General features: G+C 53.0%; 3 long non-coding RNA genes across 8 annotated transcripts; 1 reads left to right on the top strand and 2 right to left on the bottom strand.

Annotated features, from left to right (window-relative positions):
* The first annotated feature begins 485 nt into the window (after nt 1-485).
* On the top strand, nt 486-4,900 carry LOC125327419. The gene is made up of 4 exons (XR_007204233.1): nt 486-697; nt 812-990; nt 1,168-2,857; nt 4,724-4,900. It is a non-coding gene; the product is annotated as an uncharacterized LOC125327419 (long non-coding RNA).
* On the bottom strand, nt 4,563-10,636 carry LOC125327416. 2 transcript variants are annotated; one of them, XR_007204223.1, is made up of 4 exons: nt 10,263-10,636; nt 9,559-9,651; nt 6,173-6,189; nt 4,563-4,802 (listed from the first exon to the last, which is right to left on the bottom strand). It is a non-coding gene; the product is annotated as an uncharacterized LOC125327416 (long non-coding RNA). The 2 variants fall into 2 exon arrangements; XR_007204224.1 differs by having other exon boundaries at nt 10,312-10,636.
* A 2,182-nt stretch (nt 10,637-12,818) lies between these two features.
* On the bottom strand, nt 12,819-15,556 carry LOC125327415. 5 transcript variants are annotated; one of them, XR_007204219.1, is made up of 8 exons: nt 15,535-15,556; nt 15,372-15,413; nt 15,224-15,277; nt 15,087-15,130; nt 14,966-15,005; nt 14,843-14,883; nt 13,324-13,450; nt 12,819-12,925 (listed from the first exon to the last, which is right to left on the bottom strand). It is a non-coding gene; the product is annotated as an uncharacterized LOC125327415 (long non-coding RNA). The 5 variants fall into 5 exon arrangements; XR_007204222.1 differs by having other exon boundaries at nt 12,819-12,922; XR_007204218.1 differs by having other exon boundaries at nt 13,328-13,450.
* Nucleotides 15,557-15,565: the final 9 nt, after the last annotated feature.

Below are 15,565 nucleotides of genomic sequence, written 5' to 3'. Positions count from 1 at the left end.
GGCGGGCGGGGTGCGGCTGCCGGGGTCGGAGAACTGAGGTGGGATTGGGGATGGCATTAGGGATCGGGATCGCCGCGGCTGGCAAGAGCCGCTCCGGGATTGGCGCTGGGGCCGAGCCCGGCGCTGCCGCTCCGGCTGCGGCCAGCGCGGGGCCGGGGTCCCGCCGGAGCTCCGGCTACGCTCCCGCTGCGGCCGCGGGGAGCCGGGGCCGTGCCGGTGCCGGGCCCGCCGGGAGGGCGGCGCTTCCCCGCAGCAGGCGCTGGATCGCGCCTGGAAGCGGGCGGGCCGCGGGGACCGCCCGTGCCGGCCCCGGCACCCCCCGAGGCCGCCGCTCCCTCAGCGCCGCCCGCCCTGTGGGGCGCCCCCTGGCGCAACCGGAGCGCCGGCGCTCCCGGCCCGGCCCCGCCCGCAGCCCCCGCGGGGACGCGGAGCTCCCCCAGCCCCGGCGCTGCCGGGGCCGCCGCACCCCCTGCGCACAGCAGCGCCCGCCTCCCCCTGCCCCGGGGCCGCTCCCCCGGGGGCCTCCCGCCCGCCGCGGCCCCGCCCAACGAGCGCGGCTGCAGCGGGACGAGCCGCTCCGGGCCGGGCGCTGGCGCCGAGGCCGCTGCTGCTGCTCCTGCTCTGACTGCGCCCGCTGCGGGACCGGGGCCTCGCCGGGGCTCGCTGCTGCTTGAGCCGCTCATCCGATACCTGCCGGGTGAGATCTGATGCTCTCCTTCCTCCCCCCCGCTTTCTCTGGGGTTTGCACACTCCACTGCAAAAACCTCTGGGTTTCAAAGTCCAGTGGAAACTGTTTATTCTTTATTTCCAGAGTACAGGAGATCCGGAGTGGGAAGGGATACACAAGGACCACCAAGTCGAACCCTTATGTGAATGCCTCATCTGGGGATTGAACCCACACCTGGGCATTCTCAGCACCCTGTTCCAGCCAAGCCAATCTCAGCTCCTGGCAATGTCCTGCCTGGGATGGGAATGCCAAGTGCCAGCAAGGTAATTCTTATGCAAATACAGCTCCTTCTTTTATGCTAATGCTGCTTTCCACACCAGCCCCTGCAATGGCCACAGGGCAGAGGCCATGGCCAGCACCTGATTATGGAACAACACAGGTGATCAGTTGTGTGACAGCACTAAACTCTTCCCATAACCCTGATTTCCTGTCCTTTCTAGGATTTACCCAACAGCTGTAAAGGTGCTCATTCCATGTCCCTTTCCAGGGAGAAATGAGCAAGGCAAGTCCTGAGGGTTCACTTGGTCCTTGGCAAAAGTTCTTCTGGAGAGTGTCAGGGCTGCTCCTGCCTACAGAGGGGCGTTTACCACAGGTGAGTGTTCACAGCCCAAAATCCCAGTGGCTGCTGAGGCTGGGGCAGCTTTTCTGGCCCAGAGCTGCACAGAGCTCTCAGTGACTCCCACTCACTGCCAGGAGTGTTCCTTGGTGCTCCTTCTGTGTGTCCCAGCTGGCAGGGAACGGGGGGAGGGAGAAGGCCGGGAGCCCCAGGAAGGGAAGCAGCAGCTCTTGTGCTTTGGATTTGCAGAGAGGAGCTGTGCCTGCAGTGTCCTGCCCGTGGCACGCAGCGTGCCAAACACACATCCCGGGAACGGGCACTGGGCTGCCCGGGCAGCGCTGGGATGGACATGGATAAAGGGCTGCCCGCGGCCCCTCGGCCAGGGGCTGCTCTGAACAGGCACCCGCAGATGCTTCAGCCCTGACAGACCCCACTGACACCCCAAAAATGCCCCAAGGAACAGCTGGCACCGGGGAATGTCAGCACGGGCTGTTTGCAGAGGGGCTCAGACAGCAATTCCTGGTGCTGACCTCCCACACTCCTGCCAGCTATGTCCCAGCCACCCAAAATGCCTTCCCTTCCAGCCTGAGGCCATCATCCCTCAGCAGCGTTAAAGCCAAGGCAAGCTTCCCCCACAGCAATGAAATGCCAAGCAATGCCCTCAGAGATGCCTTCAAATGAAAGGCCAGAGTCAGAGAAATCGCTTTGGATTGAGTTGGGAGTTTTTGGGGAGCCAGCTGGAACTGCACAACTGATGGAAAGCTTTCCCAGGTGGCTCCCACTGCAGGTGCCCTGAAGGCAGGGATGTGCATCCCTTTCCTGAGGGACAAGAACTTGCAGAGGCCACTGCAGAGGCTCTGGAATGAAATCAGCTCCTGCAGGGAGAGAAGTCCTCCTGTGGGCACAGGGGCTGCCTCAGCAGGGGCTGGGAGCGCGTCTGGCCAGCGCCTTCTCCTGCTTTAAAACATCACCTGGAGCCTGAGCTCGGGGGGTGCAGGCAGCTGAATTCCAGGGAACTCTGTCAGGTGCCCCCAGGGACATTGGGGGGGGGCTGGGGGATGAGGGTTACAAACAGCAAATTCTATGGAACATGAAGCTGTCCTTGCCCTGACCCTGCTGAGCTTCCCTGGAAGCTCTGCTGGTTCCTGACACAGCTGGTGTTAAATAGGCAGCTCTGCATGGGAATATCCATGCTCCAGGAGGCACTGGGAGGCTATTCCAGTGGCAATTCAGCAGGGAATTCAGGGCTTGGGGTAGAATTCATCTGAACTAGCAAAGCCAAACCCCAAATCTGGGCACCACCCAGGGAACAATCTTTGTGCTGCCCTGGCAGCCAAAGCCCCTGGGCTGGGCAATTTCAGCAGGCAAATGGATGGAATGATCTAAATGCCAGCATCCCCCAAAGGGACAATGCAATCACCTCCCTTTGCTCCCCAAGTGTCCACTGTGTTCCCCACAGGTGCCCCGGGGATGCCAGGGAGGTGCCTTTGCCCACAGTGCCTTTCTCCTGCCCCTCTCCAGCCCGAGGCCTCTTCTCCCTTCCCTGCCAGCTGCTGCCAAGGAAGGAGGACACAGTGAGTGCTGAGTTGACCTCCAAATAGTCCTTCCCTCACCTTGAGATGACCTGAGATTTTACCCCCAAAATGTCCCCATCTGTCTCCTTCTGAGTTCCTCATTTTTTACAAGGAAGCATTCTTTCTCTGCTCTGGAGATTACCACAAGATTTGGCCCCAAAACTTTCCCCACCTGTCCACTACCTCTTTCCTCATTTCCACCTCCATCTTTTCATTCTTTGCCCTACAGATGCTTTCAATTTTTACCCTCAAGAATTTCCCTACCTGTCCATAAGTGATTACCTCAGTTTACCCCATCAAGTGCATTCCCTCTGCTACAGATCACCTCAGATTCTACCCCCAAAATTTTCTGTACCTCTCCACCACTGAGTACTTCATTTTTACCTCCAAATACTCATTTTCTACTATGGAGATTCCCTCAAGTTTTACCCCCCAGATTTACCCACCTGTCCACAGCAATTCCCTCAGTTTACCTCAGGATGCTCCTGCTCTCTCCTAGAGATGACCTCACGTTTTCCCCCTCGATTTTCCCTACCTGCCCAATTCTGATTGCCTCATTTTTACCTCAAAATATGAGTTCTTTCTTCTACAGATGAACTCGGATTTTATTACCAAAATGTCTATTTTGTCCCCTGTACACTGACTAGATTTTAAAACCAAAACCACACAGGTTATGTCTGTCTTATCCCCAAAATGTTCATTCTGCCCCCTACAAATTAGGTCAGATTTTTTCTCAAAACCACTTACTGTTCCTACATAATTACCTCCGGGTTTGCCCCCCAAATTCTACCTAATGTTGGCTACTGATCACCTCATTGCTTCCTCAATATGTTCATTCTTTGCCCTACAGATCTTCCCAAGTTTTACACCCCAAATTTCCTTGCCTTGCCCCAGTGACTGCCTCAGTTTATGTCAGTGGTCACACTCTCCCTAGAGACTACCTCAAGTTTAACCCCCAAAATTTTCCTTAACTGTCCACAACTTATTACCTCATTTTTACCTCAAAATACTCATTCTCAACATTTAGATTATTTCAAGTTTTACCCCCCAAAATTCCTCTACTTGTCCACTACTGATTCCCACATTCTTCCTTCAATATTTATTTACTTTCTGCCATGTAGCTTCTATCAAGATTTACCCCCAAAGTTTTCCATCTACTACTGAGTACCTCATTTTTACCTCAAAATGTTCTTTCTACAGCTTATTTAATGTTATTTTTACACAAGTTTCCCTACCTGCCCACAACTGATTCCCTCATGTTACCTCAGTGTGTTCATGCTTTCCCCTAGAGATTAGCTCAGATTTAGCCCCCAAATTTTCCCCACATGCTCAGTACTCATCACCTCCTTTTTCCCTCCAAGTGTTCATTCTCTACTCTTGAGATTTTGTCAAGTTTTGCCTCCAAAATGTTCCTTATTTGTCTACTACTGAGTACCTAATTTTTGCTCCAAAATACTCATTCTGTCCCCTACAGATTACATCAAGTTTTACCCCCCAAATTTTCCTTCCTGTACAATATTAACTCTTTTCTGCCCCAAAAATGTGCGTTCTCTCCCCTAAACATCACCTCAGCTTTTCCCTCAAAAATGCCACCTCACTCCCCTCGACATCCCCTCCCATTTTCCTACACAAACAATTCTTGTGTCCCCTCTCAGTCACCCCAGGTTTTCAGCTGAAAATGTCTCCTCTGTCCCCTCGAAGTTATCCCAGGTTTTCCCAGTGAGGAGCTGCAAGGAATTCAGGCAGGGCCAATGACACCAGGGAACAGCTGTAAATTCAGAGGCAGAGAGAGAAGATCTACCAGGAAAGGAGAAAGGTTCAGAAAACATTTCTGCACTTAATTAATTAATTAATAATTATTTCCAGTTCCCCACTGAGAGGAACACAACCTCACAGCTGTTAAGGCCTGACAGTTCCCTGCAGGGAGAGCTCAGCACATGTTGTCCTAGGTTAGCAAGCTGAGTCTTGGCAGTGATGTTCTCCTTACAGCTTCCTCTGGGACCTGATAGAACCTATCAGCAGCCAGTTTAAATATGGACAATTCTTTGAGCCACTTAAAGTTGTGACTGCCTCTGTGTTCCACACTTAAGAATAGACAAACTCCCCCTCAAGCTCTCTCTCGTTTCCGGTGCTGGGACAGGTGGATGCGGGGTCCGAGCAGGGGCCAGTGGGCCCAGCCAGGCCCTGCTCGGGCCAGGCCATGGCCATCCTGGATCCGATGGAACCATCCTCAGAACCCCCCAGCAGGGCTGTGGGCAGCCGGAGAGGCTCGGCTTCCCCCCCACCCCTGCCCTCTCTACTGCAGCCAAGATTTCAGCTGCTGTCCGGCAGAGGGCAGGTGACCAACAGCAGTAAGACACATTCCAGCTGCTAGTCCGAGGTGAGATTAACCCTTTTATTGCTGTGAAGAGCTGAAAACCTGAGGGAAGAGAAAGAGGAGATGCTTAAAGCTGAAATTCTGTTGTGAAGCTGTGATATATCAGAGTATCCTGTTGTAATTTCATGAAGATCTGGGGGGTGGAGTGTTCAACTCATGAGCAAAAGCACCTGCGCTGAGATAGGCAGATGCTGACGCAGCTGTAATTTCATGAGAAGTTTGGACAGGGAGAGATGGACCAGATAAGGACTTTTGCTCCCAACGGGAAAGGAGAAAACCTCAGTTCCTAGAGATGCTCCCAGAGATAGTCCTAAAGATGAAGATGAGGAAGACCCTTTGCTCCCAGGGAAGAAGGGCCTCTGCTCTTAGAGATGAAATGCTCCCAGAGATGGGTGAAGAGAACTTTTGTTTCTGAACGGCTCACCCTTAAAATTGTACCCCAAAAAACTTCAAGAGTGGACCCTCAAAAGCAGTTGCAGGTAAAGCTGCAAGTCGGGGGAAGGGACTCACATGTGAGCAGAGAGACTCCTCTTCCTAAATGCACTGAACAATATTTGGAAGTGGGCGGCTGTCTCGTTGTGATACTGTTTTCATAGCACGAGCAAGAAGAGACTTCTCTTTCTAAATGGACTGAACAAGGTTATTATGGAAGTGGCAAACAGACTGAACATCTCAAGGGTTGTCTTTTTACATTGTCAGTGGGAGAAGGGAGGAAGGTGGGGGGAGGAGGAGAGTGCTGAAGGTGTGGTGTAATTTTTTTTCCTCTTTTAGGTCTGTTAATAAACTTCTTTATATTCTTTCAAGTTTGGTGCCTGCTTTGCATTTCTCCTAATTCTTATCTCACAGAAGATAAACAGTAATGAGTATTTTGGGCCAAACCACTACACTAAATTGGTGTTTCTGCCCGGTTTCAAACCCAACCTGCTACACATGTCCACAGAGGCAATCCCAGCATCTGAAAGAAAGAAAGAAGAAGCAAAAGGTGATTTTTTCTCTTTCAAAGTTATTTCAAATGCTCACACCCAAACCAACCTTTGCTCTTGATTCTGGCTGGGTGCATGGTGAGCAGTGGGCACAGGTCATGTCATCCATGCTGATGTGAGTGATGCTTTCTGGGGGAAAGCAGCTGATTCCCAAAGTTTCCTTCCTGCCCCGTGCCTGATCTGCACAGGAGAAAACCTCTTCCAGGAAGGGATTGTGCTCCCTCTAATCCCATCTGCCCAGTCTGTTCCATGGGGATATTGCCAGCCTGGGGCAGCAGAGGCACACGCAGCTCTCAGCACTCTCTGCTCCAAGCACAGCTCTGGGCTCCTTTGCACACTGCCTCTGCCGTGGGGTTTTCTCCAGGAGAAGCCAAGGAATTGCTCATGGAAGGGTGCAGATTAAGTTAGCCCAAAGGGAAGCAAAGAATAAGTACTCCAGGAAGAGCCCTTGGGATCTGCTGGGCTGAGGTGGGAAGGGGACATTGATTCCCTGCAGGGCCAATACACAGCAACCTCCAAGCCAAAGCCCAGACTGGCAGGTGGGGTCTGACAGCAGCACTCTGACAAACCTCCTTGTCATTCTTCCCTGCAGTGACTTTTGCAAGCAAACTCTGAAGCTGACAAGCCCAGAAGCTCCATCCATCCACTCTGGAAGGAAAGGATACTCCCAGGGATGAGGCACATTCCCAGCAAACTCTCCCAGCACAGCCTGGAGGCAGCGCTGGAGCTCGGCTGTGGGGCTGGGAAGGGCTGCCAGGAGCACGCAGCCCCAGGTGGGGTGGCAGCGGCAGCAGCAAATTCCCACAGGCTGATGGCACAACAGAGAGACAAAGGCCAGCAGTGGCCACGGGAGGTGCAGGGTTAATTCTGCTCCCTGCCTTGCCCCATCCCTGCAGGAAAGCTCCAGGGGGGAGAGAAACTCTCAGGGTGCCCAAAATGCAGCATCTGTCACCCTGATCCTGCTTCAACTCAGCGTGGGGGGCCAAACTCCCCCCACAGGTAAACACTGAGCTGAGCTGGTCAGTCTCAAACACAGCCCCAGTTCTCAGCTCCAGCCTGCTCCTGGGGCTGCTGCCGCATTCCTGACAAGGAGCCCCTTTGGACAGGGCTCTCTCTGTGTCTCAGGTGCTGGGCACTGCAGGGACCAGGGCAGCCCCCTCTGGGGACAATTGGGGATTCATCCCACACCACAGGCAGGACCAGGGGCCCTCCAGTACAGGCTGGTGGGGCCAGAGCCCATTGGGTTTGGCTGCTCAAACACCAAAGCTTTTGGCAAAGATGGGACAAGTTAAGTGGGTTTTCCTGTCCTGAGAGAGAGAAGAAATTGTTGAAATTAAGCATGGAAATTAAGTCCACTGTGGAAGTCAAAGGCTCCTGGCTTTCCCACTCGCTCACTAGAGGGTTTTATCCATAAAAAATGAGAGGTGGCACCAAATAAAAGAGCTCTTTTTCAACATTTTTTCCCTACTTTCTTTCATACATAAAAAGGATGTCCATTTTTTCTTAGTGCATTCTTTGCCTAATTTTAACAGAACCATTTTCCTTCCCCACTTGTGAGTTATTCACTCCTTTGCCATTGGACTTTGGACAAAGGAAGAGAAGGATCTGCTCCACATGGGTGTCATCCTACGGGGAACACCAGCCCCAGCCTGTGCTAAGCACGCTGCCTCACTCTCCCCATTCTGGATTCTGGCTCCAATCCAGTCTGAGTTTTCCCGTTTTCCATGCCTAAGGACAGGAACTTGTCCTGGTCAGGGTGTAAGGCCTTAAACTGCACATGGATCTGGGGGGCTGTGACTGGGATTCCAGCAGGGAATTCATTGTTTCACAAATAAAAATTATTCCAGGGAGCTGCTGCTTCACCACACAGCGTCAGCAAAAGAGAGAAAACACCAAAGGTGTATCCAAAAACAAGGATGAAATGATTCCTGCTGCTTTTAGTGGGATCAGGGCTTATGCTGCCCTGGAATGACAAAGAACTTCTCCCTCAGCCCCCCAGAGAGCCCTCAAAAAGCCAAAGTGCAGCAGGGAAGGAAGGAAAGGCACCTGCTGGGGACAGCACAGCTCCAGCTGCTCATGGGGACTGGGAATGAGTCCGGAGCCAAAAGCACCTTCCCAGGCTGGAGGGGCTTGCCTAAAGCACCACCTCTGGGAAGCAAAGGGCTATGGAAGAAATGGAGTGGGAATTTACAATAATAATCACAATGTATTGGGAAAGAGCAACAAGAGAAGCAACAATCATTCCAAGGGAGCAGGAGGGATGCTGAGCTTTAAACGAGGTTGGAGTGAGGCAGCAGCTCCTGGGAGTTCTAACCCACAGCTCCAGCTCTGCGATTCCAGGAGCACTGCAAGCTCCTCCTGCCCAGGCCCTGGCTTTGCCTCCTGCCAGTACTCGGCACCTCGGGCACGGTTGGGTGCGAGTGCTCCAGAGCTGCTGCCCCGAGGGAGCGGGAAAATGGGCATTAAACCCCTTCCCACTGGGCTGGCTCCGAGCTCTGGCTGGGGAAAACATTTGGCAGCCCTGGCATTTCAATGAAATCAGTTTCCATCACTTTGAAGATGCACTGAATAAACCCAGGGCACATAAGTAAACCTCTCCCCAGAAGGACAGCCCCAGGGAATACACAATTATTCCTAGGCCTGGCCAAACAAACCAGCAGCCAGGTTTGGGGGAGAGACTCCAGACTCTTCTTCCCTGGCTGTAAAACACTTGCAGAGGCTTTGGAGTTCATACAAGCTTGTCAGGATTTGGCTACTTCATTTAAATTCCATTCAGATACTGGAATGGAAGTGTCCTAAAGGCACCTCCACTCAGACTTTAATTTTAAGCCCTCTACCACCAAAGAAGTTGGATGTTCTTTTCTTAGGAACACCCCACCTCCCTCTGCTTCTTTAGGTGTCTCCATGTGGGACATAAAATAAACGTGGACAAATTTTAGAACGTAGCTTCCAAGTCAAGTTACCTGCTAGGAAATTACTCCAGCTCTCTGGCACCTTGGGCTGTTTTAAACACAGCCTGGCCCTTCATGGCTGAGGCTCTGAGCTACACAACTTGTGAGCTGGCAAGTAACAGCAGCTGAGGGCTCATCCCAGCTGTACACAAAAACAGGGAGTGGGGGCTGCACTTGGATACATGCAGGCAGGGTTGGGCCCCTTCTGAAAGCTTCAATCCCTGTTTTTCAGAGACTCAATCAGGGATAATGACATTTTCACAAAGCTCTCTTAAGGCACATGAAAACCCGAGTAAGAAAATGGAATCAAACCCTTTGTTCCACTGGCCTCATGCCCCAAATTCCAACGGGACACACAAGTCCCTCTCCTCGCAAGGCAACGTCTCCTACCTGGATCTGTGCCTTCCCCAGCCTTTGGTGGCCGCTGTCTCCATCCTCCCACACCTCCTCATCTTCCTCCTCAGCAGGCCTGGCTTCCTCATCCTGCAGAGCAAGCACAGGGACACTCACCAGCCTGCTCATCCCAAACCTGGGCAGCAGGGATGGACTGCTGGGACCCCCTGGACAGTCACCCCTCTGCTGGGCACCATCCCTGCTCTGCAGCCCATTCCCGTTCCTGGCCTGGCATCTCCTTTGAACGGGATGTTAAACCACAACCACTTGCTCTGCTGGGTTTTGGGACATCAGAGACTCCCCCAAGGCAGTGGACAAAGCTCCTGTTCCCACAGCCTCTGCCTCCCAAAGCCCTGCTAGGGCCAGGCAGAGCAAGGGAAACCCCTCAGTTCCTGCTGGAAATTCCCTCTTGTGCCCGTAAACCCAGGGAAATCGTGGCTGCCCCATCCCTGGAAGTGTTCAAGGCCAGGCTGGCCGCAGCTTGGAGCACCCTGTGGATGGAATGAGGTGATCCTTAAGGTCCCTTCCCACCCAAACTATTCTGCCATTCCAGGATGGTTCTGTGATCTCTCCCTGCATTTATTTTGCATTGTTTCCTCTCTAATTTGAATTCCCAAATTTAAATTATTTTTTAAAGAAATAATTTAAAATTATCCCAGGAATAAAAAGGAATGCAGCAGATATACAAGAATCATTTCTACATCCATCAAATCATTAATTGGAAGCCTCTTTCCTCATCTCTGTCCTTACTTTTCCTTTCCTGGGAAACCTTATGATCCCACAGATTTTCCAAGAGATTTACTGGGATTGCAGAAAGGTTTGCTTTGTCAGGGAGGCAGGGGGGTTTACAACACTTGTTCCTCTGCATCTTTATCCTTTCACCAGCTTTCCCCCAGAACGGTGTTGCAAGAGAAGTTCAGAATTACTAGAAATGGATCAGGTTCACCTTCTTTCCTCACTCTTTTCCAACTACTTCCAAATTCTTGGAATTATCCTCAAATGAGGCCTAGAAAGCTCCTGTGAAAACATCAATCAGAGGAACATCTTGAAAAGAGAAAACCCCATCCAGCAGCAGCCAAAACAATCCCATTGCTATTCTTACCTGGTCTCCAGGTGCTCCCGCCAGAGCTCCCAACACCCACTGCCATTCCATGAGGGTGAGGAGGCAGTTTTGGATGTGTTCTTTGCCATGGGATGGGATAACAGAGCCCAGAGGGTCTTTGTGTCCCTTCCAAGCCACCCCATGATTCCATGATACCATCAGCACCTATACCAATTCCATTCTGGAAAGCCCAATTCCGTTCCTCCCATCAACTCAGAATTTCTCCCTTCCTCTCTCTGCTCCACATCAGGCATGTGTTGCCACGTGCCACAGCCATGGGATGTCTCAGCATTGCCTGGGAATGCCACTCAAGGCTGCCCTTGTGGCCTCAGCGCTCCAAAATGCCCAGCTGGCTCCCATTCCAGTCAGGAATGTCCCAAACAGCAGCGTCGGGTGTGCCCTCTGCCATCCCACCATTGGGGCAGCTCCCATAGAATGTGACCGACTTACTGGGCGTGGAATTCCTGGTTTAAAAAGCAGGTGCTGGAATATCCTTTCCTGGGAATATCCAGAAGACCAGAAGGCTCCCGGGAAGCCACAGGTCAGGAGCAGAGTCAGATGAACGATCCTGAACCGGTTTTCAGGGGATGCATCCCCAGCCTGTGGCTGCAAAAACTCCAGAGCTGTTCCTTCCCCTTGGGACAGCCAGGGAAAACATTCCTACCATGGATTTGTCAGGAAAAACCTCACTGCTCCAGGCCACTTGGCTCCTCCCAAACCCAGGCCAGTACTCCAGCAGGCTCTAAGGACAAAACAACAGGAAAGACCATCTCAGGGCACACGCCACGAGCTGGGCGTCACATTCCTCACTGGAACTGGGCTGTTCCCACATCCCTGTGACAGTCGGGAGCATCCCCCATTCCTCGCTCCTCCATTCAGGAGAAAGAGACAACAGGGCTGTCAAACAGCCAGTGTGTAACCCCAACAATCCAGGGAAAACCACCTTGCTCTGGGGAGAAACATCATGCCCAGTTATGGAAAAAGCCAAAGAGCAGTACTGGAAACACTCCCAGGCATGGAGCCTCCCAGCTCCAGAAATGCAGCTCACAGGCTTCTTCCCATGGAAACCCCAATCTCGCCCAGGACTGGGCTCAGGGAGAAAGTCCTGCCCATTCCACCACTCTGGCACAGACACCCCAGGAAGGTGTCCCTGACCATGGCAAGGGGCTGAACAGGATGGTCTGTAAGGTTCTTGCCAGCACAGACCATTCCAGGAGTTTAAGGTGGATTTGAGCAGCTCCTGGGGACATGAACACCCCCCACACCTCCCACCTGGCTCAGCCCAGAGTCCATCCAGCACTCACAGAGAGCTGCTGGGAGCTGAAATTCTCCCTGCTCCCCCTGCCTGGGAAACCCTGCCTCCAGCTCCTGGGAAAGAGGAGCTGCATCCTGCTGGGTGCCCCTGGCTCTGGGCAGCTGCCGCCTTCAGGCAGGGGGATGGCTCGGGCAGCTCCGGTGACTGTTCCACCTCGATGATTTTGTGTTTTCCTGCATTTCCCTGGGCTGGAGGGGAGCAGGGGGTGCGGTGGGAGTGCGGGAAGGCAGCGGCGGGGAGGGCAAGGAGCGCGGCCGGGCACCGCACGGCGCAGGGGGGCTTCTGCTGGCAGTGGAGGGGCGCGACCCGTACGGAGGCGTCCCCGCTGCTGCCGGCCACTGCCCACGGGGCTCCTGCCCGCCCCCGGCGCCACTGACCCCACACCCCGTGTCCCCACATTGGAAAATCATGCTGTAACCTCTAATCCTGACCCTGAGCCTTGATCTTTTACCCCCTTGACCTTTGACCCCTTGACCCATTCCTTGACTACCCGACCTTTGATCCCTGACCCCTGACCTTTGACCCTTGCCTTTCGACCCATGACACCTGATCCCATGACCTTTGACCCATGAGCCCCATGACCTTTGACCCCAACCTTCTACATGTGACATCTCTGCTTTGACCTTGACCACCTTGACCTTTGACCCCTGGACTTTAACCTTTGACTCCCTGACCCCCCAACCTTTGCCCTGACTTTTGTCCCTTTGTCCCCTAACCTTTAACCCCCTCTACTTTATACCCCGCACTGCTCTTGCTGCCTGGAACCCCTCACTCCTGCTCTACACGCCCCAGCCCCCAACCCGTACCTGTCACTCTCCAGCCTGCAGCTGTCATCCCTACCTTTTTGGTGTGGGCCTTGTCCTCCTCTGAGGGTTCCAGGGTTATCCCAGCACCAGGCTTACTGAGCTGTGCTGCACTGAGGGTTCCAGGGTTGCTGCACTGTGCTGCTGGTGGGGGGAAAATGGTGCTGTTAGGGGTGGTGTAAGGGCTGGTGCACCTTTTCCCTGTATTCCTAACCTCCACTGTGTACTCTCCACCCTGTTACGGAGGCTCTTTGTTTGGCTGCACCCAAACCTCAGTGATGAACATCGCCTTGCAGACAGGATGGGACCAAGGAAAAACAAAACCCAGATGGGGGGGGAAAAAAAAAAGCTCACAGCTGGGTGTTTTCTTATTATAAAGTTAAAAATTCATTGAAAAACTTGAAAGGCAAAAATCACACACACAAGGTTAGAACCAGTCAACACACACGCTCTCACAGACTGACACACGCACACACAGACAGACACACACCCTCACAGACAGACACCCCTTCTTCAGCTCACACACTGACTGCAGCCCTTACTCACAACACTCCACTGACAAAGACACATCAACACATCTTCCAACTGCTGCTCCATGACCTAGAAGGGCAGATTGTGGGAAAAGCGGTAGCATCGGTGACTGCAGGGATCGGAATCGGCCTTGGGGACCTGCAAGACAACATGAGGCAGTCTACAAGGAGCTGACAGCTCGGAGTTATCCCCCTACACCAGGCCCATAAGTTTTCTACACAAAACCCCACAGACAAGACATGAACCACAAAGTTTTACAACTGTTCAACCCAGCCACGACTCTACGTGCCAGGGCAGGGCAGCTCCAAGCGTAAGCACACCAAATAGAAGCAAAGATGACACGAGGACTTGAGATAACTCTCAGAAGATAAATTCTTGAGCTCGACATGCTTTGAGACAATGGAACCTATGGAACTACCACAGTGAGGAGGGTCTAATACACTTCATAGAGAAGTCCATGGCCCATGAAAAGAAGATACTACCAAAAGTGAGAAGGAAGATGGATGAGAACATCTTGTGTACTTCTTCTGGTCTCCAAAAGCAAAACTGTAAAGATGCCGGAATGAGCCCGATCCGGGAAAGGACGCGAGCAGAGACCCCCGCTGCCGCTACGGCCCAGAACGAGGCCGAGAAAGCACCGAGACGTAACAAAGCCCTGTGACACAGGAGAGGATGGACACAAACTACAGAACATGGACACAAATGACATAACACAGGCACGAGCTGAACCTGCCCAGCAATGGGCACAAGATTCCTAGAGCAAGATGAGCCAGAGGCTGGCGATGCCGAAGGAAAGAAGGCTCTATGGCAGCAGCACGCGACAGTGAAACGTAACTCCTTCCAAGAAGCCAGTGCCAAAGCTGCTAAGAGGACGCTTGAGAAGCTCGGCAGGCCTAGAGAAGGAGGCAATGACTGCCAGGAGATACAAAGGGATCCCTAGGGAAGGACTCTGCCACCAAAGGCTGAAGCGACGATGCAAAACGTGACCAACCAGCAAGTGGCCAAGATGCCTGTGGGCGGCTACGCCAGCGAGGAGGTAAAATGGAGACCGTGGCGATCATGCCAGACCTGAAGGCGAGCTCCTCGGGCAAAAAGATCCACGATGACGGCGAGACTCAAAGGCCGATGACACGAAGCCCACGACAACACAGAGATGGGTCGGAACTGCCCTGCCCAGCAAAGGCTCGGGTGATGCTGAGGAGAAACCCTCTCCCTTTGCTTCCAAGGGGCCCTCCCACAACAGCCCCCTCCTCTAAGCTAACTTCCAATTGCCTCCTGGAACTCCAAAGGTTTTTCCCTTCTCCCAACCACAGCTCCCAACACTTAGCTCTCTGAAGACAAGCAGACAAAATCCATCCTGAACAGAAAAAATGCATCAGCACCACAAATGTCAACACATTCCCCACGGTCCGCTCTGGCAGCTGCAAAAGATGGAGAACAAGGAGAAAATTCAGCCTCTGACAACACACGCCAAAAGAGACCCCTTCCACAAGGCCCCCTCCCTCGAAACTGCCGAGGCTCATCGCTTACCTGCTCTCTCCAAACTTCAGCTCCACACCTGCTCACGGTACCTAAGACAACAAAACAGAAAACGTCACTGTTGCCCTCAACAAGAGCATCCCCGGGCTACTCCACACCACTGCCCCGGCTCACCTCAAATCTTGATCTGACTCTGGAGGTGGCCAGGACAAACCTGCACAATGAAAAGGGACACGCTCAGCACGCTGCCATAGACCGCTGGCCTATCAGCCACCCCACCTAAATGCCAACTCACCTGCTCGCCTCTGGCCCTTGGCACGCCCAGGGCAGCAGCAGCACCTGCAGAGAAGCAAAGCAAAAACACAGGAAACATGCTGAGAGACTGTGAAACCACAGCCTCTCTGCTCCGACTGAAGTACGCCACACCTATACCTTAGGCTTGCACCCTCCAGCATCCAGGGCCAGGACATCCTGCAAGTGGACCACCTAAAACACACAAACAACAATGGATGCTTAGAGCTGCACCAAAAATTGAGACCGAGGCCATAACAACTCATTCTGTCCACCGCTCACTGCTCACCTCACTCCATCAACCTTGACTGCCAATATCCAGCATTACTTCCTGGGGAAAAAAAAAAAAAAAAAAAAAAAAAAAAAAAAAAAAAAAAAAAAAAAAGGCATGGAACAATGCTGTAACATAGTCACCATTTACAATGCCCCTGCAAAGACAAACAGCGACTGACCTTCCCATGGGAACCCCCTCACCTGGTATGG

This window comes from Corvus hawaiiensis, chromosome 6 (assembly GCF_020740725.1).
Source record: "Corvus hawaiiensis isolate bCorHaw1 chromosome 6, bCorHaw1.pri.cur, whole genome shotgun sequence".
NCBI classification, from domain to species: domain Eukaryota; kingdom Metazoa; phylum Chordata; class Aves; order Passeriformes; family Corvidae; genus Corvus; species Corvus hawaiiensis.
This window is presented reverse-complemented; position numbering and strand designations above follow the sequence as displayed.